The 19,482-nt window shown below is 33.9% G+C and overlaps 1 protein-coding gene across 2 annotated transcripts in view; it reads right to left on the bottom strand.

Moving 5' to 3' along the window:
- Positions 1 to 11,851, bottom strand: part of Zpld1 (zona pellucida-like domain containing 1) — a 61,103-nt gene extending 49,252 nt beyond the window's left edge. The window contains exons 1-2 of one of the 2 annotated variants that reach the window (XM_013024126.1): positions 11,754 to 11,851; positions 11,408 to 11,516 (exon numbers count right to left, since the gene is read on the bottom strand). The gene's annotated coding sequence lies outside the window, so the exon portion shown is untranslated. Of the gene's footprint in view, positions 1 to 11,407; positions 11,554 to 11,753 lie in introns of those variants that run through there. The other variant, XM_013024124.1, reaches the window with a different exon arrangement.
- Between the last annotated feature and the right edge of the window lie 7,631 nt (positions 11,852 to 19,482).

Below are 19,482 nucleotides of genomic sequence, written 5' to 3'. Positions count from 1 at the left end.
CACATCATTTATTGAGCAGTTTCTAACTGCCAGACTTAAAGTGCTGGGGGTCCAAAGCTGAGCACACAAACATGATCCTTATCTTCACAGAGTTTACAGGCTGAAGAAAGAGGCGATCATTAACAATCCCACATAAAATATACTTACAAATACATTTGGTAAAAGTAAAGAATGCTTGAAGAAACCCTTAAGATATAACCTCATGTAGATGGGTGGGTTCAGGGAAGACATGCCAAAGTGGATAAGAATTGAAGGATTGATTGGAGCTATTCTGATGAAGAATGGAGAAAGTCACCCTAGTGAGTTTCCCTGAATCACAGAAAGAGATCGCGTGTGTCATCACTGGTAGAAGGTGAATCAGTGGCTAGAGGTGGGATGAATCACTGTATCATAACTATTTTGAGAAAAGGAATTACAAGTTAGGTCATCTATTATGCACACTCTAAGGGTAGCAGTGACACCCACCAAACACACAGATAAGAATTCTCCACAGAGGCCAATTAGGACACCAAAATAACAAATGAATTAGAGAATCAACAAACAGTAATAGTGTTTATTAAATTTTTACCTTTAATTTTTATTGTTTTTATATATAAAAGAAGAATTCAATGTTATATTCCTACAACATCAGGAATAAGGAAGGAGTGGATAGGGAAGGAATTGGTGAGGATGCTGAAAGGGTGGCACTGACCAAGACGCATTGTATTCATAAACTGCTTGTTAAATGGTGACTCATTTGCTCAGCTGCTCAAAGACAATAAAAATGCTTTAAAGTATCTTTTAGAAAAACTCCTAAATGCAATAATTATTATGTACAAGGCACTACCATAAGAGATTAAATAATAGTACCCTTCCTATCTGACTAAAACTCATGAAATAGGTATTATAATGATCCTGATTTTATAGGCATTTGAAGGATACAGGTAATTACAGGATATTGAAGCAAAGAATGGTCACTTTCCCAGGATCACTTTCTCAGGAAGTAGTTGAGACAGCATTGGAACTCAGATAACTTGGTTCCAGTGCCTGTGTCTCTAAACCAGCCTCTACTCTCTCCCTTCCCTCCCTTTCCACATGTGAATCATAGAAGATGAGAAGTAGGATGAGAAAAATATTGTTTAATGCTTTCCCCAAAGAAGCTAAGTACAAATCAAAGGTATTCAGGCAGTATTAAATATTTCCTACCAGGGGCAATAGAGCAGACTTGTGTAATTGACTTAACATAAACACAAATAATATAATCTTTGTTTAGGTATATTCAAGATATTAGCTAATTTTAAATACAAAACAGACAGAAACATACAGATTCTCATGGGCTTTTTACAGAAAGTTTTTCTTCCCTCAATGAGACCACAGTTTTTGAAGATGAGATCAGAATTTTCAATGATATATTTTTGGAAGCTAAAATTATCAGTCCAATAAAGCTTTGAGATATGGAAATTTGAATCAGACATTAGTTTTCTAATCTTTTTTTAAATTCCATCCATCCATCTATTTGTTCTGGTAGTAGTGGTAGATGTTGAATCGCTTGAAAATAACTTTCAGACATTTGCAACATTAATCTTTTACCTGTCATGGGAATAAAGATCTCACAATATCATTACTAATTTCAAGAAAGTTATAATTAATTCATGATAATATCCAATATCAATTTAACATTAAAAGCCCTCCATCAAAAAAGATATTTCATAACTTTTTTCCAAAATCAAAAAAATGGAGACAAATTTATAAAACAACTAGAAGCAAAGATTTCAGTTTTGAATCGTGTTTATATCACTTTAGTCTCTTGTAATACCAAAAAATCCTAAAAGCAGATATCACTTTTCATCCTTAAGAAATCTAGGGTCTTTTTGGACCAAAAAGAATATGAGTAAATGCAAACATACATCAAAATTTAAAAGACTTAAAGTTGGATAAAAGTCATGCAAATATTTTAAGAACCAAGAAATGCAAAATATAATCAAATATTAAGCATTACAAGTTTGGTGTTACAGAGGGTAAAAGTGGGTAATATATAACTTTACTGTTAGGGATGATGTATGGATTGGATATATGGATTATGTGATCTGAGTTAAGTGAACTATATAACTGTAAAAACAACTTTAATATATCAAATCCTTATGCAGACTATGAAAAGCATTATTTATATGTTGGCTATCTCAGACAAACTCTTTACCTAGTAAGTAATCATAATTAGCTTAGAAGATAAATCCTTTTCCAGTGGATTTGCTTCTGAAATAAGTAAGTGTAAAAGTTTCTAAGCAAATCAAAAGCTAGAGAAATTTTTTTGTGCTAAAGAATCTATGTATGTTGATATTTTCAGTAGTTTAAATACGACCATTTAGCAAGTTACTTTTCTATTTTGATTAAAATATTAACTGAGTAAAAATTTTGCACTTTTGTATAAAATTGGATCCAGTAAAATCAAATCAGATTGATATTGTCTACATATTTATAGGGAGAAGTAACTCATTGACTGGAATAACAGGATTACTATATATGTTGTTTGTATTGATTGTAGTTTCTTTCTCTCCCTAGAAAATACAGTTAACTTGGTTGAAAGCCAATGCAAGTGTGCTGTGACCTCACTAAATAAAGTGTATGTGTTTCTGCCTCTAGAGTATTTTTAAATATTAAATAGATATTTTAAACACTTTTGCTTCATTTTATGTTGTTAATTTTGTGAACAATCTTAGAAACTTCTAGAAGTGAATTTAGGAGATTATCTTTATTCTCTACAAGTCCTGAATATATTCCTAGGAAAAATAATTGCCTTAACATTATAAATTGTGGCCTGAGACTCCAGCAACTTCCTCCTAGAGTCTGAGGTTCTAGGTTTCCATAATATCTGTGTATTTCACAGAATTAGACATTTATACTACATGCACTACATGCACTACAGAACAGAAGCTTGGGTTCTGTTACTCTGTCACTAATTTTCTGCATGACCTGGGAAAAGTCACGTGATAGGCTAGTGTTCAGTATTGAACATGAAATAAACACCAGAATGCAGAATGACAAAGATGATGTTCAGCTATAAAAAAAGCCTATGAAATTATGATTCTTTAGCAATGGCATAAGAAAAAGCAATCATAAATTTTCAAAGGAAAATTTCTTCTTTCAGGAATTACCTATCTCCTTTATTAGAGGTTAAGCTTTACTGCCTTCTTATTCTGATCATGAAAATTGATGAAGTGGTAAACAATGCACCTACAACACTTTCAAGACCTCTTCTCATTATAAGAAGAACTGGTGAGAAAAGACTTCACAGCCTATTCTCATGCTGATAAAGAAAGACATTAGCTCTTCCACTTTGGAACAATTTGATTCGGCCTTCCATGGACAAGAAATAGTAAAATTAAAATTATGTGGAAAAAACTCATTGACTATTGGTTTTACAATTGTATTTCTCCTTGAAAATATTTTTCATTAGAGGCCTGTAAGAAGCAATAATCATAAAATAAGCTGCTGATAATTTATACAAATGCTTTATTCTGCCTAAAATATGTTTTAATCCCACTTTTATTAAAGGTCTGAAATTTTGAAATTACTGATGATCATTTTTAGGTGATACAAGAGTAATCTTTGTGACAGTGCTCTGAAGAATAATGCATTGAAGGAAACAAAGCCACCTTTGTTTCATAGGAGTGAAAATCGAAGACAAGCAGTTCGATGTTTTTCCTAGATAGTTGCATGAGTTTATTACTTGCAACAACTAAGAAAAGAGATGATAGCTAAAAACAGTTCCTGAAATGATAATTTTAATTATCTTTAATGTAGTGGTTTGCTGACAGCACAATTATAACCACACAATATGGTACTTTTTGAGCATGACTAAATCAGATCCAGATAACTTTTAGCCATTTGCATCAAGTAGCATACATATGCAGAAGCATTATCTAGAATCAATGTTGGAATCAGAGAGAACCTAAAATTCAAAGCCACATACTTAGGCCCCTTCATTAGCATTACATTGTTTATGTCATATAACTTTTTAGAAGAGATGATTATTATATCAAATTTTTGCTCAGAACATAGGTAATTCAAAGGAAATAATCAAGCATTATTTCTGAGTTTTACACGTCAACAGTACTTCTGTTTTAAAATGATTCATTAAAAAGTTTGTGTAAAGGCAAGTTACAAAATACAAAATACAAAAAAAGGTTAAAATATTTCAATTTTGTGTTTGAAACCTATCAATAACAAAAATTCAAAAACAGGTTATCTATTGGTAGGTTACAAACTCTCCTTTCACCTTTCTTAAAGTTTATTGTTAATGGCTGACGCGATTGTAGAACTTGGCAAAAAAAGACATTTCATCCTTAACTAGTTGAGTTAGTTAAAAAAGAAAAAATAAATCAGAAATATTAACAGGACCAAAGTCAACATGGTGACAAGGTTTTTGGAGAATCAGAGTTTTGAAGGACAGGAATTACTTCTTATGATAATAGCTTATTGGCAGCATATTAGCGACTTAGAATCCTAGGTACTCAGGAGGCTGAGATCTGCAGGATCATGATTTGAAGCTAACCTGAACAGAAAAAAAGTCTTTGTAACTGTCTCCACAATAACCAATAAAAAAAAAGTGAGGTTAGAGGCATGGCTTAAGTAGAAGAGCAGCCTAAGCAAACATGAGGCCAAGTTCAAACCCCAGTACTACCTAAATAAGTAAGTAAATACAAGAGATAACATATGAGCTTTTGAGTATAGCTGAGATGATCATAATACTCACAACATCATACCCTTGCAATAACCAAAGTTGGGCATATAAGATATAACTCTAAACGCAACTTTTAGCTCATTGACCACCATATTCTTTAAAGCAATAGGTAAGCCCTAGAAATGGCTTCAAGCCACACCTTTTTTGTGCATGAGATTGCATATAAGTTGAATATTAAATAGTAATTCGTGGTCTTTGGCAAATTTAAACATAAATCCTTAGAGATATGGAGATCCACCTCAATAAAAAAAAAGTCCATTTACCAATAGTTTGGTAAATATTCTGTCAAGAATACCAAGGGCTGGGAAGGTGGCTCAGTGGTAGAGCACTTGCCTTGCATGCCTGAGGCCCTGGGTTCAATACTTCAGCATCACATAAGCAAAAGAAAAAAAGCTAGAAGTGGCGCTGTGGCTCAAGTGGTAGAGTGCTAGCCTTGAGCTGAAGAGCTGAGGGACAGCGCCCGGGCCCAGAGTTCAGGCCCCACAACTGACAAAAAAAGAAGAAGAGAAAGGGAAAGAAAAAGAAAAGGAAAAAAAAAAGAAAATCAAAGAAATAGAATTAAGTACAGTTGTTGTTGTTGTTGTTTTCAAATTATCCACACACTGCTCCAAATATTTTATTGATCCTAGTAGGAGGATGTTCCAAAAGCTTTGCCAGAAATCATGAGTTTAGAGTGCAACAATCTTTTGCAATAATTATTGGGCTAGAGTATTGGTCAGCCAGTCAAGAACATCATTGTCATGAAACAATCTATAAAATAGGAAGAACTAGTATAGAAACAAATGGTAAGTGTGGAAAAATATTAGTCTAGTATGTACAATTTTCATGTATGTACAGATCATAGTTCAAAAGTTTGCTGTAAAACATGGTACCCATGGGTAGAAATGTTCTACATGGAATGTGTTTTCATTGGCCTGGCAGGAAAAAAAAAAGCAACAAAAAGCTAGAATCCTAATACTGAACTGCTCATAAGACAATATTAAGGAAAGTATATTAAAAGAAAGTTCTAAGTTTGAATTTACACTTAGATTGTAGAATCTGACTCATTTATTTGTTCATGTCTGGGAGGAGGTTTGTTATAAATATTCAGTAAGGAGTTAGAGGCTATGTCTATATGACATATCTATATGACATCTTATGAACTGAAAGAGAAAATGGGTCTAGAATTATTTTAGAAAAAAAACCTTTGATGGCAGAGAACGAGTGCAAAGGGAAATGTATTCAAGAGAGAAGGAAGAAGATGATTTGTAACCATTGTTTACTAGTATATTGTGATAATAAATTCATAAGCAATACAGACTCTATTTCTTGATAGGTGAAAAAAAAGGTCATTGCCTTAAATAGAGCAAATTATTAACAACTATTTGAGTAAACAGAAGATGAGGGTTGACATCTTTGATCGCTTTTTGAAGGATGAATAAATGACAATACAATCATATTCTCTATCATTTTGTCAAGAAATCCCCCCATGGAAAGTAGCTGCCCAGAATGGTATGGAACCTGGGCCAAAGAGCAGAAAGAGCCCTCAGAAGGCACCCCCCCAGTCTTACCTTCCCTAGACTATGCTCACTTGCCACTTGAACCAGCCAGAAGCACAAAGTAAGATCCCTTTTAAAGACATAACCATGCCTCTATTCAAAAACTCCATGTTTAAATCTCTAGTTATCTTGGCTGCCTGAATGAGACTCATCATCTTGTGAATTTGATGTAAGAATTCATCGAGTTCCCTGTAATGCTCTCAGGAAAAAAAAAAATCCTACCTTTCTGAAAATTGGTACATACTCAAAAAATGCAAATGGATTTTAATTTTTAATGGAAATTGATTTAATTTTTAATTGGAGAAAATCTAAAAACAAATCATTACAAAGCCAAATAAAATATAAAATGGAAGATTAATATTCTCTATCCATGAGAGAATCCCCTGAGCTAAGGTAAGAATCATCACCCTAATGCAAATTCAAATTACCCAAGGAGCTTTCAGAAGTACAGATCCCAACGTATCTCCCACAGTGAGCCTAACAAGTTTTCAGAGCTGAGAATCACTGACATAGAGAAACAAGGTTTTGCTGTAACTGAGAAAACATTTCTTGTCATTTTTGTAAATTGCTAAACATATTTTATTTTTCCCATCATGGCTAGAATCTGAAAAAAGAATTTCTAACAAAAGACAATGCTACAACTGAGTAGCTTAATTCTGCAGGATCCAAGCAATCAAACAAAAACAAAAACAAAAAACTCATTTATGATCCTACTGAAAATAGATAAGTTTTATTCCTTTGAGGTAGTTATGACAAAGAAAGTGGAAATTATTGAATCAAAATCAAAGTATTTATAGGAAAACAAGTAGGAATTCTCTTTCCCTCTGGGAGAAACATTCCCTCCTTCCACTAAGCCCCTCCCCCTTGGCTCTACTCTGATATAAAAATGCAGGATTTTGTTTTTCTTTATAAATGTGACAGTTCACAACAAGGTTGATAAATCCCATAAATTCCTGATCACATCATGTCATGTTTGAATCACACATTATTTCGCACATCTTTCAGGAAAAAAAAAATAATAACAAATCCCCAACTGGAAGAAACAATTTCTGTCCGCCCAATTAGATTTCTAGTCCCCCATACACATCTTCAAGTTTTACAGTCCACAGAGATAAAAGGTTATTTCACATATCTGTGCTTTTGCTCACTTCACTTCCTTAGTCTAGAAAATAGAGCTTTCCAACCCTCTCCACAGGAACATATCCCCCCCTCCCCCAAGCTTTTTAAGAGCCTACTTACAACAGGTCTTATTTAAGACCATTCTCCATGGAGACAACTCTTACTGCTTACAGTATTGACCACCTCCTCCTCTATATTCCCAACAGAGTCTGGGTAGCTTTCTATAACAACAGTTGTTAACAACAACAACAAAAAAAAAAATCCTACACTTAAAATGTCTCCAATTTGGCACAATTGAGATTTCGGACCAGATAATTTTTGCTGTTTTATCCTTTTTTTCAATTTTTTATTGTAAAGATACTGTACATGTCGTTATATTCTTAGCAGCATCCTGTCTTCTGCTCACAACGTAGTGGGCAGCATGTTTCCCCCTCCCCCACCCCTCCACTCCCCACCCCCCCTCCACTTCCCACCCCCCCTCCCATCGCCGCAACTCATGACACTCAAAAATATCTGGGGTTACTGCCAAATGTCTCCCAGAGGAGTCAAATCATTCCTGTTGGCTTAAATATGCATCTTTCTTCACCCTGATAAAATGTTAAGTTTCATGAGAATAGAATTATCCATTTTTTTAATGCTGTTACTGGAGCTTGAACTCAGGGCTTGGGACTCTAGTGGAGTTTTTTTGCTCATGGCTGGCACTTTATCTCTAGTTCAGCTTTTTGCTGATTAACTGGAGATAATTGTTTCATGGACTTGTCTGCCTGGCCTGGCATTGAATACTGATTTTTAGATTTCAGCCTTCTGATTAACTGGTATCCAGTTCAGGCTCTATCTATTAAGAAATATTCCACCAGATTTTGTGTAGTTTTAATTTATTCATGTTCTATAATTTATATCATGTTCTATAATTTATATCATGTAATATAATTTATATCATGTGATATAATTTATATTGTGTTCTATACTTTTTAGTTGTCTCCAGTTACAAAAATTCAAACTCATATCATGTATTTTCTTGTGAAGTCTCCTTTCACTTTATTAATAAAACTGGCATATTTTGGTAGAACTTATCAGTATAGAATTTTAACAACAAAAAATACAGGGTTGTAGTTCTACTTTAAGTGCTTATGTAAGACAAATTTCTATTTAGAGTTGATGTGTCAGAATTCAAGTATGTGAGCCTAAACTCACCTGAGATTTTAAAATGTGTCTATTTTATGAATAATGATTTCAAATTTATAAAACATTAAGGATTTTCTAAATTATGCACTTATAGCCTATTATGTTCAATTTATGGTAAATTGCATTTGCAATGAAAAGAAAGGTTGGCATGAATTAATTCCAATTCATGATATGCTATTTTCTTCTTTTAAAGAAATGATCTCATTAGGAAGTACAACACATGCATTGGAAGGAGTTATATCCCGTCATGTACTGAAAATATGTTCAACTGAGGAACAGTCGTATGAACTCTGACTATTTTTTACATGAGCATATTTGAATAAATATCAAGCTCTAAATTTAAAATATGAAAATTAATAGTCTTCAGTTGTTCTTGCTCTTTTGGATGATGCAATTTCATAGAAGAAAAGTTCACGTTAGCCTCATTTTATGGAGAAGCTTAACACTACAAACAAATAAGCCACTGACATTTTCATTTGCCTCAACTCTGACTTCATTGAAGCAAAAATGTCTTTTGTACTTTGAATCTGGATTTTCACATATAACAATAGAAATAACAAAACTATCATATTAATCTAACTTAGCTGATTTGTGGGTTTTGTTTATAGTTTGGTCTTATAATTTTAAAAATCTTTTTGTTATTTTTCAATAAAAACCCATAAAGACCTATGTACCTAACTTTGTAGTTTTGTATTTTCTACATGTTTTCTATATTCTCTATATGCTATTGTTGCCATATAGTGAGTTCTAGAATATTAACTGTGTAGGATCAGAAAATTACAACTTACAGATCAAACCTCGCTCACCACCTATTTTTTTAATGGTCCATAAGTTGAGTAGTTTCCACATGTTTTAAATGCTTGGAAAAACTCAAACAAAATGTAACATTTTCTTTTAAAGTAAAAATCAAGCCAGTCACTAGTGACTCATGCCTATAATCCTATCTACTCAGGAGACTGAGATCTGAGGATCAAGGTTCGAAGCCAGCATGAGCAGGAAAGTACATGACTCTTCTCTCCAATAAACTACTCAGAAAAAGCCAGAAGTGGGCTGTGACTTGAACACAGAGTGCTCAGATACAAAACCTAAGTCAGCCTAATATTTTACTTTATCATGCTTGGTAAAGTTACTATGTCTGGTTTCCAGCCTCACCATTTTGTAAGGAAGGCAAGATAGATGAAACCAACTCAAGCTTAATTTATAGTCTTGACCTAGTTTACATACATTCCGGTTTAAATATAGCAAAACAAAGCGTAAGTTTCATAAATTAGCCAAAAACATTGCATTTCTTGCAAACTGATATTACAAATAGCTTGCTTAAGTTATACAAAGGATTGTCATTATTTACTAATAACTGTGATTTCTTTTTAAGCTATTCAAAAGGCTACAAAAACATGTCTTCAATAATTTAGTGCTCGATGCTATTACTAAATAGGTTATCGGTGAATAGATTATTGTCTAAATATTTGCTTTTCAGTCAACTGAGTAAAAATACACCTTTCAAATATGATTTTGTAGCAAGAAAATTCTATTATTTTTTACACCAATACCAGCTTCTTTTAAGGAGAGCAAATAAAGTTTTATATGTCTTAAAAGGATATAGCTTTGCTGGAATATGTGCCATGATCCTGTTACCACATGATCTAACTGAAGCTATGAAGAATAATGATGACTATATGCTATTTTAAAGTCATTTCTGAACATCTCTAAACTAAAAGGACATATGACATATTTCTAGGTTTTTATATTAACCTAAACAGTATAATAGTAGAGAAACATTAGTTAAAAACAAAAACCACTAGAGGACACAAACTTTATAGTAGGAGTGATAGTTTAAATGAATACTCTGAAATGTGTCACATTAGTTAAGGTAGTAATGGAAAGGCTGAAATAATAGAGACTTTCAATTGTGTATTATGAAAAATACCAACTGTTTAAAGTCAACATGTTGTCGCTAAAAAAATTATTTTAACCAACAGTTCAAAGTTGTTTTTCTTTGACCCTTAAGGAGAATCCTAAGAAGGCAATTTAGAGAAGCTAAAATAAATAATATCACAATCCTCAGAACCAAAAAGATTATTGTTGCAAATGCATGAGCCTAAAAGGTGAAGTCACCTTTCCAACACCAATAAACAACTAGTTTTATCAAAGACAGAAGAGAAAGAAATGCAGGAATCGAAGCAGCCTTATAGAGATCACCCAAGAGATGGGAATCGCAATGTTTCCTCTCACTCATGGATGACTTCTCGCAGGCAATGTGAGATTCTAGGTCAATGCAAGGCTAATCACTAAAATTATGTTCATTTAAAAGAAAATCAGACCATCATCATTTTCAATTATCGTATCATCTTTGTAATTAGAGATGATGCCACCCCTATCCAGTCAGCATTCTGGTGCAGTGGAACCCTAATAAATCATTGCTATAAATTGTTTGCTTCCATTAATAGAATATCTCTGGATGCTATCTGGCTTAAAGGACAGTGGCTAGGGTTCATATTGGAAATACACAATTTCTGAGTCAAGCTTTCACCTCAAAAGTAAAGGATCTGTGAAAAGAGCCAATCCGTTTCTCCAAATCTCATCAGGATAATTAGGATAGGTTGCAATTCACAACAGCAAATTTTGTTTCTTCCTTTCTGAACCCCAAATGCAGGAAAGTATTCTCACATCCTTTGATTGTTTTCAAGAGTTCAACCCTTGCACCACTACGTGGGAACCACAGCATTTAAAAGAATGTTACTCTTTTAAATTAAATAAAATATTAAGTTAAAAATAAAACTTCCATTCTTAATTTAAAAGGCAGCCCTTGCAGTGGCTTTAGGTAGCCTTGATGCTGGGCACTTACCCAATTCCTCGGCTCTGTGGAGTCAGCTGGCCTCCATGTGTCTGGTCCACTGCCTGTGACAGTGTTCAAATGCCTGGCCTGACCAAACTTTTCCAGAAAAGATTCCAACCTTCGAATGAGAGAAGAGTGTCTCATTATGAAAAGTCTTTATAGGGAAGAAAGAAGAGGGAAAGAAAGAAAAAGCTGAATTTTAGACAAGCGGATGTTTCCAAGAGTCTCTGAAGGTTTTACAAAACTAATCATCACCAACATGAAACTTGAGCTCATCTTTTATAGACATCCAATTCTTTCCAGCTATGACTCTTTCAATTTTCATTTCGCTCTCATACTCCTTTTTTTCCCCTGCCTTCTTTTGATCTTCTATTTTATGCTGTACAGAAATGTTGAGTGGTATGTGTGAAGTGAGCCTTCATCAATCCTATGAGGGAAAGCCTGCAGGTCTAGGGGAAAAAAATCATAAAGAAATAAGGCTTGAGGTTGTTGAATCAGGAGCTCGTTTGCACTGTTATCAATGTCCTCTTTAGCTTCATGAAAGATGCCTGGCCTTTTCAATAACACACTCCACATAGTGATGAAAATGGGATATGGAATATCGTTGTGAAAGCTGGGTTGGTTGAGACAATAATGACTGAGATGCTGTCAATGCAAACAAATCCAACAGGACTCTTATTGTGAAGAAGGAGCCAGAAACTAAACCTTCTGAATTATTTCTACTTTTGTTTAGGCTTTCAAACAACTTCATCCACCCACCCCACTAACCCTCTCTCCTCCCCCCCCTTCCCCGCCCAGGCCTTGGGAGCCTTGGGCCCAGTTTCGAAGTCATCATACATCACTCTCAAATAGCTCATCTCATTTCTCACTGGGGAAAAAAAAACAAATGTGAGAAGCTGGATTTAGGTACATTTTTTTCAAGATGTTTCTAAAATGCCTCATACTCACAAGACACAATGTTAGAAATGAACTTTACAACTTGTAGGGAGAAGGGGTGTCATGGTGGAGAGAAGGTGGGAGAAAATGAGGGAGGGGTAGCACTGTTTCACAAGAAATGTACTGGTTACCTTACTTATGTAACCGTAAGCCCCTGTACATCATCTTTGCAAGAAAATAGAATATTATTAAAAATAATAAGCCTCATTAAAATACCTATGTAACTACTGTACTCAAGGAGGACTTGTAGATTTTTATTTAATCTGCTATTTAATAATAATGGCTACCTGAAAAAGCACATTGCTCCACCAGTAACACCACTGGCCTCTACTGTTATAGCATATCATTTAATTTATTCAATGGACTCAGTGTACATTAACAATACTTATGTTCTTAATTATCTCTGTGAGAAAGGCAATGTGCCTGTGGCTATTGTGAAGTGAGATTACAATCCAAGGGTTCAGCCTCTTAAGATTTCTAGTCAATCCACCAAATCCACCTCTCCCCTAAAACAATGTGATTTGAAAGCTAAATGAACTACTGAAAAATAACAGCCATGGGCTAGTCACACTGCCTTCTAAATCTTGTTTAGTGTTAAGAAAGGAATTTGGGTATTTTCTATACCAAAGAAACCTGGATTCCAATTTCTCAAAGAAAGGTCATCTCCATAGAAGAGCATGAAACTCTTCCTCTCCATGAGTAAACATGAGGAAATCAGGAAACTTTTTCAAGCAACATGAATATAAACTTCTCCTTGGTTTTTAAAGTTAAGCGCTCTTATTGAAAGCACAGAAACAATCGTAGAACACTTTATATGATGTCTTCCTCATTATTGTGATGGGAACTAAACTTTCAGGCCTACTTCAGGGGCCTGTGCCTGTCTGAATACAATGGAGCTTTTAAGCAAGTTGTTTTCAAAACATGTCTTCAGGTTCTATGCTGAATGTATATTGACCATACCCAATATAATTTTAAAACTGAAAATGAAAATGCAACAGGTGTAAATAGTCATTAATAAATTCTGTCACTAATAAAAAAAATAAAGTAAGTTAGTAGCTTCTGTCCTGTGAGAAAACAAACATTTCATAAATATTGAATACCACAACCCACATACTCTACAAGCTGGTCAGCTAAAAAGACAACAAATTCCATTAGAGGCTTTCAGCTAGGAAAAGATAAAACAGTTGCGATAAAGTCACTGACATCATTTATTAGATTTTCACTTTTAAAATGTGGTGTACAACAATGCCATGCATTCATATAACTCCAAAAATACCTTTATCTGTTTTATATACTCTAAGTCCTTTATTACAAGGATTTCTTGTCTTGTAGGCTATTAGTTGGCTGAATGTTTTATTAGTTGTACATGCAGCTTATGCCCCTATCAAGGAATAATTTTAGTCATATTAAATATTTATCAGTATCTGATAGCACCAGAAGTGGAAAGTTGAGCAGTTAACCTGTCCAAAAAGTACTTACTGATTTATCATCAGAGGAAAGGCAACCAGTGTGTCTTATCTCCTACAGAATGTTGAATTTTGACTAAGAAGGCATCCTTACTAGCAATGGTTTCCTTAAAATAGAATGGTTAATACATAAAAAGTCATGTAACTGAGTGAATGGCTCCAACTAGAAAATAAAAGTTCAGAGCTCTCCTTTATCATGAACCTATAATAAAACATAGAATGCCAAGAAATGTACTCATTACTTTACTCATGTAACTGTAACGTACATCATCGCTACAATAAAATAAAATTTAAAAAATAGAATGTCAGAACTCAGATCTTACTTGCAGGAAGATTTATGTCTTCTATATTATTTTAAATCTATTGAAAATAAGAGAAAAATAGAAGAAATTTGTGTCTCTAAACTTCTAGACTGGGTAAAATTTCTTCATTGTGTCCATCCAAATGTTTAGCTTCATTTTCATAGTTCTTTCTAATTTAAAATGGGTTCAAGTTCAATAATATAAAGGAAGTATATAAGTATATCTATATGAATGATTCTCCATTCGTATTGAAATAATCCACTAATCCACATGTCAGAAAAAAAAATGAGTCATCATAAATCTCATCTCTAACACCCATCTGGGCTCAAGTGACTTCATTTTTCACTTCATCTATGTCCTGGGTATCCTATAGCTATTTCCTAATGACTTATTTTTTACTAGCAAGCTCACTTGTAGAACAGCTATAGGCTTTTCAGATATTTACAAAATTAGTTGTAGCCCATGTACTCATTTTATACAAAGATTAATTGCCTCTCTGTCTTAGAGGAAGTTCAGGCTTTATAGTATTATAGATAAATTATGAAAACAGATTCAGACACACTTGAAAGAGAAAATAAACAAGCTTCAAATGTAAGTGCAATCAATTTCCCAGTAATTTAACCAAATATTTCTAATCTTGGAAATCTAAAAGCTGAATAAATTACTTCTTGATCAGTATAAATTGTTACTCGTTAAGTTCGCAAGTAGCTACAAGACTGTTTCATTGCATTGTAAGTATTAGTTGACCACAAATGAAGAAACCATTATTTTAAAAATATTATATTCATTACTTTAAAAAATCAGTGAAAATACTGAAATACTATTGTTATTTTATGACGTGACACTTTATAAGTAGTGTGTTTTGGAGATATTTTACTTTTCTTATGTAAAAATTTATTGATATATCTAGATAATTTCAACAAAGAATTCATAATGATTAGTATTTGCAGTATTGTAATTTCTTGGCAGTTATATATCTACAGATGATCAATTCCAGGAACTAGCTTGAAAAACTTTTAACAAAGCTTTTAAATCATCCTTAGATTTGTAAGGCATTTATGTATGTTTCTTAAATTACTTAAGTACTCTTATTTCTGGAAACACCTCATCAAAAGCACTAAATTTAAAATAATAGTAAACTGGAGTGCTGGCCTCTGGAAGTGATATTACTGAACCTGCTCACCAATACTGCTCTATTTGTCAATGAAAGCATAGGAATTGTGGTTTGTATTTCCAGAAAACCTTCTTTGAAAGCCATAAACTGGATAATGGTAGGAGAAAATGTTCTAATCATCTCCCTATTGTCATAATAAGGCAGACCTATTCATTTTAAATCCAAGGAGTTTCGACAACTTTTAAGCTAGGAACTAGGCTCCTATACTACTTGCAGGGTCTGTTATAGAATTGTGTGTTTATAGGAGTTTGTTCTGAACTCAGTAGTTAGACTGAATACCACTTCCTCTACACAACAGGAAATTAACATCAAGGACTTCTAGGGTGGGAAGTAACAAAAGCAATATGAGCCACACAGTGAACCAGTATATGGATATATCCAATGAAAAGAACCACGTTCAATTGGAGAGCACAAAGCTTTCCAGCGATGGTTACATTTGCAGAAGATTGTTGCTATGTAGAAATATGTCACCCAACATTTCCAGAAATTTCCAAGTTTGAAATCACCCAAATTTATACACAGTCACATTTTTTTAAATGATTTGCACTTATTTGGACTAGAATGAACCTTTGAGCTCCCAGTTTGCCATCTTATCTATAAGTCTGACAGGTCAGTAGACTTATCCTAGAAAATAAATGGGATCATTTTCTCCTAAAGTCTTGTTCTTTATGACAGTACTGCCCAATTAGCTAGCAGTGGCTAGCTGAGTTGCAGAGTGAATCTGTAAAACCTATTAATCCACTCATTATTCTAAATGTCTATGGACAGAGCATCAAATTTTCATGTACATATTTTAATCATGTAAAACATATTACATTTTGAAGAAGAAATAGGTCCAAATGAGCAGTCAGTTTTCAAGTAGATTGGCCATAATATTATAACTATTCTTTTATACATTCAGAAAGATAAGCAAGTGGCATTTTTCAAGCAGGACAGAGAATAAAGATGAAGAACAAAATTAATAAGGTTAGCACTTATGGTTTTTCAAACATATGACAACCCACAGAAACATCCACACTATGAATGAGAATTCATTGTAAGTATAAAGTATTCACTCCTTGAATCTGTCTTCATAAAAGGTAGTATACTAATCAAATTTTCTCTAACATCATTTGAAACTTTCTTCTTCATTTCAACTTCTGTGCATAAAGCCAACTCTAAATGCAACAATAAGAGTAATGTGTCTACATATATAAACAGAGTACTACATAATTTTTCTGTAGGCACACTAATTTGTTTCAAAGATTTTGTAGAAGCAGTTGTCCATAAAATAGTTTTGTAATTCAAAAAATGAACTAGAATGGCTTACACCTACACTGGAAGCAGAAACAATCTATATTCTTTTAAAAAGAAAGAAAATAAACCATTTATTAATGAAAAATAAGGCACTACACTATTAGTAAATAGCAGTGAGAAAATTAAATGAGTAAAATAAGCTTCAAGGAAACAATTCTATTTAAATTAGTTTACTTGGAGTCATAGTTTATGAACTTTCATACTACTCAAGCCTACAAATAAATATTCCATTGGAAATTTGACTTAAATATATTTTTAAAAAATTTCATGATTTGATGTGAACTCTAGAACAAAAGATATTTAATCTAATTCATAATAAATATTCATTCACTTATTAATCCAAACTAAGAATAGTAAGTACTAGAAAGAATTCATTTAGCTTTGGTCTAGCAAAAGACACATACCAAATCCAACTCGGAGCTCTACATCTTGCTATACAAATAGAACTTTTTATAAGACTCAAATTCTTCAATGTAAAGAGAATATAATCACTTGGAAAATCATCTGAATAAGGAGAGAAAAAAATAGAATTAAACCAATCCTCCATATGATGCTTAAGTTTTCCCTAAGTGTCCTTATAGATGGTCTCTTATTCTCATTCTCTCTTCCTCTCTCACACACACACCACCTCTCTACCTCTACATCTCTCATCTCATTCACCCATCTACATAGCTATCTATATTTGTTGTATCTATCTGTGCATTGAAGCTAGGTAGTCTGTGCAGTTTGTAACACAAACCATGGGTGTGTGCACATACATTGGAACCTCACTATCTTCAGAAGACACTCTTTAGAATAACCCTAAGTATTAGAGAATATATACTTAATTGACCCCAATACTATCCTTCTTTCACAGGTTCATGTTTTTAGTGTTTGGAACAACATAAATGTATGATAGGACTATATAACTTCAACATAGCCTATTACACAGAGAGATCAAATCATCTCCAAATGTTCAGATTTTCAGACAAAATAATCTAGTTACTTCAACTATTCTTGTGCTGAATTTTAAATCATCCTCAGTATCACCCTCACTGCTGGTGATTAAAAGATAACTTTTAATCACCAGAGTTAAAAGATACCTTTACTTTCTTATTACAAATCAAATGCCTCTCTAAACAAACTTTTGTTAAGCAAATGAAATGGTTATTAAGTGTCAACTTGGCTAGGCTACAGTATCTAATTGTTTGGTAAAATACCAGAGTAGATGTCCTGTGAAGATAGATGTGACCTTGGATGAAGAAGATTCCTCTTTAGAGTGTGGATGGACTTCATCCATTGTACAGATATCAAGAGCAAATATAGGTTGCATGTTTGCCCTCATTAGTGCAAATTAGAATGTTCCTATAAATCTACAAGTAAACACAATGGATAGAAAAAAATATTACACTTGGACATGATAAGTTAAAACAGGACTCTAAACCTTCCCACAATGAGAGCAATGGAGGATATTCTTAGGAGAGGATCACAAAGGCTCACTAGCTACTTTCATCTGATCAAATAAAGTGACGCTTATCAAAATGAACTCCAAGAAATGGAGGTTTAGGTTTGGGTTTTTTTTCTTTTCTTTCTGCTTTTCCCCTGTCTTTTTATTTCCGTACCTTTTGTTTTATATGTAAATTGATCTTATTTGGGGAGGGGAAAGGAAGGCACAGAAATGGTGAAACAAGGAGTGAAAAATACAGCAGTGATACTCATTAGACACCACATTGGAAATGAACTATACAACCTGTGGGGAGGTGTCTGAGAGGGAACAAACTGGGAGAAAATAAGGGAAGAGGTGACACTCATCAAAAAGAAATAAACTCATTATCTGATTTATGTAACTGCAACCCCTCTGTATATCAACTTTACAATAAAAATTAGTATTTTTTAAAGCAGAGCAAATACAATTCTTCCACATAGAAATTCCAGCTGAAGTTACCATTTACTGAACTTTCCTGCAGAGTTAAACTCAAGACTGATATATCAGATCTTATCTGGATTTCCAGCCTACCTACCAGTCAGCTCTGTAGGTTTTGTTTTTCTTATCCCTTACTCATGAATAAACAATTTCTTTAAAAAATTATTGTGATAATTAAATGATACAAAGTAGATAGAGAGGTAATTACAAAGAGAGACAGATGATGATATGAAGATGATGATAATGATACAGATAGATAGATAGACAGACAGACAGATAGTAGGTAGGTAGGTAGATACATTGATTGATTGCTTGATTGGTTTTGAGAGGTGTCTGAGGAGCCTGAGTGACTCCATCTTGAGCTAGCAGTCTTCTGAAGTATGAGTTATGAAGCTGACCATGAGCCCGGCCCTGGAATGAACAGAAGAAGCAATTCTCAGGCACTAGGAACATAAACAATCCTTGGAAAATCGCAGGCAGGTACGTGCTGGAGGGCATGGTGACCCCACAGTCAGGCCACAGGTGGTGTTTGTTTAAAAAAGGAACCCTGCAGTTTAGTTCCTATCTCCTTGAAAGTCCTTGTGGTGCAAGCCAACCAGTTTAATGTCAGCCCTCTGATCTAACCAACAACCTGTTTCTGGTCCTTTCCTGCTTTGTAGTGCGCCAATCATACTATAGAATTGTATTATGATTTTCCCGCAATGTGTAATAATTTGTTGTAAGATGCTATGATGTATACAAAGTCCCTGCCTTCCCTAAAAAGTGTATAAAAAGTGCTATAACCCTGGGCTTGGGGCCTCTCAGCATCACCAGTTACCTGGTGCTCGGAGGACCAAGCTCGAGTTTGCAATAAAGACTCCTTTGCTTTTACATTGGTCTCTGGTGGTCTTTTGGGTAAGGATTTCCGAATTCGGCTTTACAGTATCCTATTGGTGCCTTTTCTCTGGAGAATACTGACAGTTAGCTACTTTTAGAAATGTGACTATTCCATCTCCTCTATCCTGTAA

This window comes from Dipodomys ordii, unplaced genomic scaffold (genome assembly GCF_000151885.1).
Source record: "Dipodomys ordii isolate 6190 unplaced genomic scaffold, Dord_2.0 Scaffold73, whole genome shotgun sequence".
NCBI classification, from domain to species: Eukaryota; Metazoa; Chordata; class Mammalia; order Rodentia; family Heteromyidae; genus Dipodomys; species Dipodomys ordii.
This window is presented reverse-complemented; position numbering and strand designations above follow the sequence as displayed.